Below are 7,216 nucleotides of genomic sequence, written 5' to 3' on the forward strand. Positions count from 1 at the left end.
TGTGCGCGCATCATTCAAATCTGAAATCCAGCTGACTGGAGCAGCGGGAGAAGGATTGAAGATCAGAGGCTTTATTCATAATTCCTGGTAAGTTCACTGAATTTTACTTAAAGGTGCCATGTGTCATGTCTGGCAAAAAAATCAAGTCATACTCCACATTCCATACCAGATGGGGGCAGTATGCCTCAATAAAGTGAATTGGTCTACTCTAGAGTAACAAACGAGAAACGGCATAGTCTCTATGCTCTGCCCCTACCTTCACAACAACCCTAGTGCCATAGCCGAAGCCTAAGAGGACGTTTTGCCTCCAGAGGAACGTTGGGTGATGTCAAGTGATTTTAAAACATGACAAATCCAAGCTACTCCCCTTCACCTTTACCAGTGAATATGTTCATATTCGTTTTGTTCATATTACATTTTGAGTTGTATATACACATTATTTGAATTAAATTAATTTGACAGACAGCATTCTGTCAACATCAGACAGCTGATGTTGACCAAGCTACCGCCAACCAACGTAACCAGAGCTGCCAACTTTTACAGTGAGGTTCTACTTTACAACATGCATAGAAAATATTCAATAAATATTTAATAAAAAAATACATTTTAAAATATATTAACATAGAAAATATTTGTTAAAACTTTTTTTTTTTTCAAGCCCAAAGAAATATAGTATTACCATAAAAAAGTGTTGTGCATTTTATATTATCACATCATTTCAACTTTATCTGAGAGCGAGACTAAGAACCGACACACCGACAGATCTGTTGGTTAGCAAATATATTTTAATATAGAATATAATATTTATATATTTAAGCACAATGACAAAACGGCATCATTTCGGTTCAGCCTAATTTACTCCAAGAGAGAAGCCACATATATTTAACAAACATAACTCCATACTGAGTGTCCATCACTTTGTTGCTGCAACATAAGACCAAAAGAAATAACGAAAGCAAAATGAATTACTGAAGAAATGCTAACAGTAATCCGCCCATAGAGGTTTAACGTTTAATGAGAATCAAACATCAGTCCGATCAACGAGAACATCAGCGATCTGCAAAGCGGTTCAAGCCAAAATGTCTTATGAAGCGACTTAGAAAAAAAAAAAAGAGCATCACATCAATAAATAAATATGCAATGACCAAAAAATGCAAAACAAAGAAGTCCTTCAGCAAGAGTCTAAGACCCGAGCACTTCAGTATCTATATTCTACTGGGACTTCATCACAGCATCTCCAGCCCAAACACTGCACACCTGCACACACACAGCACAACTGATAGTGTGCTAACTCTTTTTTAAACTATAGGTAAGCTTCTTATCACGAGAGCCATAAAAAATAATTTGTCTATGTTTTAAGGCTTCTGCACAAATACTAATCGAGTTGGCACTTTGTCATGACATGAGAGCATGCTTTAATCCTCAGTGTAACATACAGCTCTAACAGCTCTTATGCACACAATCATTTTAGCATGTGCTTCGTATTTTAAAATCTAATGTATTTCCGTGCTATGAGTGTGCATTATATTATCCATACATTTCTCTATTCTCCTTTCTTTACGCATTTCCCTTTCTGCAGTAACATCAACTTGTCTACAACGTTTATCATCAGTTATTCAACATTCTCTACAACGTCTCTACATTTCCATCTGAATGGTTTACGAATGTGATGTCAAAAAAAAAAGTTAGTTACAATGTTTTCATGTCTAAACTAACACCGCTAGATGAAGCATGTGTGGGCGAAACTCACAGAAGAAGGTTCAAGAATAAGTCTGGGACATACTTCACCCTAAAAAACAATTATTAATATTATTACTGATATTACAATTATTGATAATAAGTCAAAGAGAGCATGATTTTCACTAAAATTACAATCAAAAGAATAAAATTTGATCAAATTGGGGGCAAACCAGGTCAACTGAAATGTTTAATATATATGTATGTATGCATAAAAGGGGGAAGTTTAATTGTTTGTTTTTGGGTTAAATGACATTCAAATTCTTCATGAGTTTCACCGTGCAGTTATTTTACCATATTTACTTTCTTCATTTCTGTGATCAGTGTATTCATTAAAGCCCTACAATCCGCTCTCTCAAAACACACTGTATTTCACCATCATCTAAACCATCACACCACATCAGCCGACGATGAGTGTTTCAGTCTCTACACAAACCGATTCCACGTTTCTCAGTCTCACGCTCTGACGGGGAACTTCAAACGTGCGTTAAATGTATGATCGTTAAAGGTTTTCTTGCATCTACAGCCAGTGGCCTCTCATACGAACATTTCACAACATGACAAAGGCATGGTTACTACAACACGCTCAAAACAGTCATATTATGCTGCGAAGCATTTCTAAGAAACAGAACAAGCATTTGGAAAAACACTACAATAAAAATACAAAAAAAGGAAAGATGTGACGAAAAGACATGTAAATATGCTGTAAAGTTTTCAAAACAGAAGAGTATAGAAAAGGATCTTGAGCCCTACGATAAACCCAACAGTACAGACATGATCTGCAGCATCACACTTACACTTACACTGATGAATAAACACCGTCCCGCTTTCCAGTTTAGTACACAGACTTCAGTACACCAAAACAAGAACAGTTGCATTAAATAAATTAATTAATAATAAACACTTTTATAAATCCACAATATATTTGTATGTACAATGAAGAACAAAACATCAGTCAGAACTTAAGAAAAAAGAAAGAGAATCACATTATGCAAAAGAAAATGAAGCCTATTTTTAGGTTACATACTTTCCATGACAAATAAGCACATCCTTCGCCCAGTGTTATTGTTATAAAGCAAAGAACCAAAACAGTCATGAAGACCCAGACATATTGTGTGTGTTGTTTTACGATATCCAGGTGAAAATGGGAGTTTTAAATGTGCTTCGCAGTCGTAATGGCTCGAAAAATATGCTTCATTTTCTTTCTGCATTTCTTTTCTTATGTATTTTGTGGTGTGGAGGTTTTTTAAAGGGTTTCTTTGTGTTCATTTTTAGTTTGGCTAGTTTCAGTGGAACTTGTTTTGGACACGATAACTAAACGTAGGATAAAACACCTCGAGTCGTGTTTTCTGTTACGCCAATAGCGATATAAATCTTCAGCATTACAAAGCTTTTTGCAGCATTATCAAAGGGCTGATATGTTTGTAATACTCTGACATCCAACTTTGACAATCAGAAGACATGATTATGCGCTATGGCTTCAGCAGTGCACTGTTTCATTTTGGCCGAACCACATCGTAATACTTGCATGTAGTGGTTATTAACAACGTCTAGAGGAGACGCTTGTGCACAGTGCCCAATAATCTCTGCATAGAGGAAAAGAAGTGGGCATAAACTAGAGAAAGACGTTTGTGAAGAAAACGAAATCATCAAGCTCTGCATCATGTTCATTTCATTTTGCTGCAACAGGAAATTCATCTGCCTTCGAAAAGGAAAATGGAAAAGGGCAAGCGATGATAATATGGCTTTTCCGATGTTTCTACAGTGGAGGCGCTGTGTGTTTTAGAAATACTCTTGTGGAAAACTGATCTCAAGCGCAAAGCACAGTGCTGAACAGAGGCCCTTGATAGAGACGGATTTTTTGTTTGCTTCTACCGATCAGTGACTAAACTGCTCCACAGACACAGATACGAGATCGACAGAACCACATCTAATGAAAACACCGTCAATGACGTGAGCAGACATCTGAAGCCCTTGGTTGCTGGTCTGGGGATGTTATGAATTTCTACATCTGGTTGGTAAAACTAGCATAAGCCTAGAGAGCTGATCTAGAGTCAGGTATCACAGAGAATTCAGTCAGGACTGAGGATGCCAAACAAACTAAACCAACCAACTACTATTAAACTAAGAGAGAAACGAATCGATTCGGAAGTGATCGTGGCATGTCTGATGAGCGTTTGGCCTTGGTTCGGAAAGATGTAGACAGGGAACATTCACCACAATGTCACACAGCGCAAAAATCCACCAGATGATATCTGATAACACCGAGACTGAAACATCAATACATCAACAACAACAAAACAACATAAAAAACTACAATAAATAGAAAGAATAACGGTGTACAATCTGTTTTTCAAAAGGGTTGTTTGTGACAGCGTCGGGATTTTCACACGCTAATCTTTGAGAAATGACAAAAATGAAACATTCTGTCGGTTAGGCCTCGCCCTCACATTTGTTTGATCTATTTCTGGGACTGAAAAAGGAGGAACTTTTGCATACAATGAAAGCGAGGATCGAGAGCCTGTCAGAACTCAATAAACTCAAATCTGTTTCACATTGTGTACGTTTAAAGATGATTAAGTTGGCAAGATGTCAAGTTTGACGTCAGTGATACTAAAAGCTATTTTAACATGCACATTTGATGCGATGCAGCTAATTAAATATGCAGAAATGCAAAAGAGATTTGTATGGAAGCTTGTCTGTGCAACAGAATAAATATATAAAAAAAAGTAATTGTGACTTTTGATCTCATTATCCCAACCTTATTCTCACAAATTCAAGTGTGAATCTTGCAATTTCAAGTTATTAACTCAAAAATCTTGTTTGTTTTCCACCACGCCCTAAATAAAGCTAATTACAAGTTTTTAGTTTGTTTTTTTCTCACAATTCTGACTTTTCTTCTTAGAATTGCAAACATGGCAAAATCAGAACTGAGAGACATAAACTCAGAACTGCAAGAAAAACTGTTGCAATTGTGAGATAAAAAGTTGCAGTTACCGTTATAATTTTAAAAGGTTGAAATATTTTATTCCATGGCAGAAATGAGCTTCTATAGATTTAAGAATTATAGACACACTTTTTGACGTCTGCTTTCACTTCCACTGCATGGAAAGGAGCGTCTAGGAGCATCTTTTTTGAGCAAACAAAGCATAGGTTTGGAACGAACATACAGGGTAGATAAATGATAACAGATCTGTAATGTGTGGGTGGCAGCGACAGAGATAAACTTGATCAATTCACCGATCTAAACCTTGACAGGACATGATTCTTTATAGTCCTCAGAAATCCACAGTAACCGATTTTCAAGTTTAAAGGCCACGAATGCTCACGACCGGTCGCTCTCCTGCTATTCAAAATACCACAGGCTTGTATAACTATGCAGTTCCAGATTCAGTGTAAGGTTTTGCTGAGCTCTTACAGCTTGTTTGCCACAATTTTAACAACATTGCACAGCAGAATAATATAGAGTAGCAGAAACAGCCTGTAACTGAACGCTGCATGCGGGCCTCATGCGTGGGAGGAAATACAGACGCGTAAAAATGGGTGATCAGACAGCTTTTTCTTTTTTTCCTCTTAATTAACTGTGTTAAATCAGTAAAGCCGTCCCTCTTGACTAAAGGTGAGTTTTTTTCCTCTGCTAAATTAAGCCACTTTGGTGGGGCTCCTTTAAGAAAGTCAGACTCATGCTCTCTTGCTTCTTCAGGGTTAATGTCTACTGCCTGAAACATATCGGACCACACAACATCGAGGCATGATAGGGACTCTCTAAGTTTATCTGGAATCGCGATGGTTCCACTTCTGGATGAAGGTATGGTATACATGATCAATACTGCATTAATTTAGTCTATTCACTTTAATTATATTTTATTGTTTTCTATTAAGATGTAGATTGAGGAGCATCTTCAAATTAGTGATAACTGATGAGTATTCCTGTCCTTGCGGCAATGTGGAGAAATGAATTGAGATACCTAGCAGAACAAAAGAAACATTTCTCATTGTAGTTTAAGTAATTGCCAATTAACAAGTGAACGAATGAGTACTTGTTGGTTATTCACTAAACTTACACTATTACATGCAAATTGACATTTAAAATAACATGTTATTCAGTAACAATTTCATTCAATTCATTAAATTATACATAAACAATTAATATTATTTGCATTCATTGAATATAGAAAGCACTTATGTATTTTACCTACCACATCAGTAGTTAAATAATAAACATGCTTTTATAAGTCAATAAACTGCTTGAATGTTCTTACCGTTTTGCTGACAGTCAGTGGCTGTGACTTCATGTAATAGCACTGAGGAAAGCAAATGCATTTAAATAGCCCACGATGAGTCTTAAAGTCCAGCCCCGTTGAGTCATGGTTACACCTAAAGTTATTCATGTGTATAAAAAATGAAAGATTCACAATGAGTAAATGCTATTGTCACGTCACATCTGATGTCATGTCCATTACCCAGCAACAATTATCTGCACGCTTATTCACACAAATAGCATTAGATGCAGTAACATATGCTGTATATGCTTCCCCCTTCATTTTTAACACCGCAAGATTATTTATAATATATTACCCACTCTTAACCAGTTTCAATAACACCATTTTTAACTAAACATTAATAAACATAAGCAGAGAAATGCATACTTCCTTCACTGTAAATGGGAGAATGTGGTTGGGGAGGGTTTTCCTTGAATCACTGCTCAACACACACACACACACACACACACACACACACACACACACATATATATATATAGAGAGAGAGAGAGAGAGAGAGAGACACACACACATATATATATGAGAGGAGAGGAGAGAGGAGGGAGAGAGAGAGAGAGAGAGAGAGAGATTCACAATGAAGGCTCCTTTCAGTTATTAATAATTATGGAATTATACCGGTGTACTGTAATGAGTTGAATACTGTGTGAAATGTAAGCACTGTATTGAAAAGAAAAAGACAAATCAGCAAGCCCAGTTTATCTGAAAATGAAAGTTAGAAGACAATGGTCCTATTTTATGCACACCTAAACCTGATGATTAAGTTTATGTGTTTTCTGTTTCCATTGGTTCATGTGTTTCCTCCTTGTGTTTAGTTTTGTTTCTCTGGTGATTGTTTTAGTGTTCCTGAGTGTGTTTGCTCTCATCATGATATTGACTGCTGCAATTATATCTGCATCTTGCCATTTGTGAACCACTGCCGGACATGTGAGGTCTCTGAAGGAAAAGTTATTTATTTATTTTTGTTGCACAATCAGTGTATACTGCACACACTGTGAAATAGAAAATTACAACTATTTGAGTCAAATCACATTTACCACAGTTAGTATAACTTTCTCTTAAATTAAATCAATCAAGAGATATCCTTGCACTGTGTATTGCATTATTTAGTGTGAAAGGAAAAGCAATCCAACAACTTTGAGAAGTGCATAGTGTATGAGTGACATTAGTGATAAAATCCCATTTAACAAAAACATAAC

The 7,216-nt window shown here is 36.3% G+C and overlaps 1 long non-coding RNA gene across 1 annotated transcript; it reads right to left on the minus strand.

Annotated features, from left to right (window-relative positions):
• Positions 1-4,605: 4,605 nt before the first annotated feature.
• Positions 4,606-6,282, minus strand: LOC122145721. Its single transcript, XR_006160529.1, has 2 exons — positions 6,000-6,282; positions 4,606-5,705 (listed from the first exon to the last, which is right to left on the minus strand). It is a non-coding gene; the product is annotated as an uncharacterized LOC122145721 (long non-coding RNA).
• Between the last annotated feature and the right edge of the window lie 934 nt (positions 6,283-7,216).

This window comes from Cyprinus carpio, chromosome A7 (genome assembly GCF_018340385.1).
Source record: "Cyprinus carpio isolate SPL01 chromosome A7, ASM1834038v1, whole genome shotgun sequence".
Lineage (NCBI taxonomy): Eukaryota > Metazoa > Chordata > Actinopteri > Cypriniformes > Cyprinidae > Cyprinus > Cyprinus carpio.